Source organism: Danio rerio, chromosome 7 (genome assembly GCF_049306965.1).
Source record: "Danio rerio strain Tuebingen ecotype United States chromosome 7, GRCz12tu, whole genome shotgun sequence".
NCBI classification, from domain to species: domain Eukaryota; kingdom Metazoa; phylum Chordata; class Actinopteri; order Cypriniformes; family Danionidae; genus Danio; species Danio rerio.
Genome location: NC_133182.1, coordinates 19,802,501 through 19,804,141, shown reverse-complemented (window position 1 = coordinate 19,804,141; position 1,641 = coordinate 19,802,501). Strand labels below are relative to the sequence as shown.

General features: G+C 33.3%; 1 long non-coding RNA gene across 1 annotated transcript in view; it reads left to right on the top strand.

Annotated features, from left to right (window-relative positions):
- The first annotated feature begins 211 nt into the window (after positions 1-211).
- The window catches only part of LOC141375340 (uncharacterized), a 3,667-nt gene continuing 2,237 nt past the window's right edge, over positions 212-1,641 (top strand). Inside the window, exon 1 of the long non-coding RNA XR_012383233.1 lies at positions 212-1,641. This exon is cut by the window's right edge and continues 455 nt beyond it. This is a non-coding gene — a long non-coding RNA (uncharacterized lncRNA).

Here is a 1,641-nt window from a genome sequence, read left to right as displayed (position 1 = left end):
TCCCCATTCTGATGCTCGGTTTGAACTGCAGCAAATCATCTTGACCATGTCTACATGTTTAAAAGCAATGAGTTGCTGCCATGTTTTTCTGATTTCAAATGTTTAAATTTTCTGATTAGTACTTTGCGTTGCAATTGGACAGGTGTGCCTAATAAAGTGGCCAGTGAGTGCATGTGTGGAAATCCAGCTTCCAAAGTGCCTAAGGAATATTATCACAGTTGTGTCTTTAAGTTTATTGCATTTAAATAGACATTAAATTACATCAAAACGCCTGTCTTGGCAAATTCATATACACAATTTAGCTTTTATTACAAGTATTGAGTGGTAATTAATTTAAAGTCAATTTCATACCCCAAAAATAACACTGTTAATTTGTATCAATATTGTAAAGTGGGTTAAAATGTGACAAGAGGAGACAAACTTGTATAACTGGCAATATAACAGTTAATATAACAAGACATGATCATACAAATAATACAAAACTTCATGAGAAACTTTAAGGTAGCGTTAAAGCAGCAGACTTTTTCATTCCTTCAAGAATGCTATTTTACCATTTAAAAGCTACTCTACATCTGCCATAAACAAGAGATGGAGAGATAAAAACACAAAGAGCTCAAGTGATCAGGGCTGCTTTGTCACATACATCACTAAAGTTGGTTCCAACCAGTTCTTACCCCATTGTCTCTACTAGTAGATAAACACTGAAAAACGTAGAAAAAAAAGAGAGAAAAAGTTGCTGTTTAGATTTAAGTAGCAAACACTTAAAGACTGGATCTTTCAGGGATTAATATGTTATAAATACATTAATCCATTACTAAAGCAGTGTTGCTTATTATTTCCTTACAAATGTCAGAAAAACGCTTCACATTGTTTTGTTTAAGGATGACAATGCAATAGTCATTGCGCTCAAACCATAATAGAACTCTTCATTTTCTCGACCAGTTGACCTGAAGCCCACTGAATGTCTTGAAAAAGACTCTACAGAGCGCTTTTACTGTCTTTAGGATCATCTTTAGCGTAAATAATGATGTGCAATTATATGGTGTGGTGTTATTTTAACAACCATAAGCAATTGTACATTGTTTAGTTCCATCAGGAGTGCCATTAAGCTTTGGCTGAGATCCTGTTTTGATAACGGGAGCATCTGACACTGAGGTATTGATGGTTTTCATGTCAACAAGTTGTCATATGTGGAAAATCAAGCTTCTTTTGCAATTTGTGCCTGATGAGTTTTTGCATGTCATTCTGAAATATGACCATGGTCGGCTATATTAATAAAAAGCTACACACCACATCAGTAAGGGTTTAAAATAGATCATTTTGGTAGACATACAGTTGAAATCAGAATTATTAGCTTTTTTTTTAAAAAAAATATTTCCCAAACGGTGTTTAACAGAGCAAGGAAATTTTCACAGTATGTCGATAATATTTTTTCTTCTGGAGAAAGTCTTATTTTTTTATTTCAGCTAGAATAAAAGCAAATTAAAAAGTCATTTAAGGACAAAATTATTAGCCTCTTTAAGCTATTTTTTCCCCGATTTTTTCCTAACCCGAACCCTAAACCTAACATCGTTATAAAATAACTTGCCTAATTACTCTAACCTGCCTAGTTAACCTAATTAACCTAGTTAAGCTTTTAAA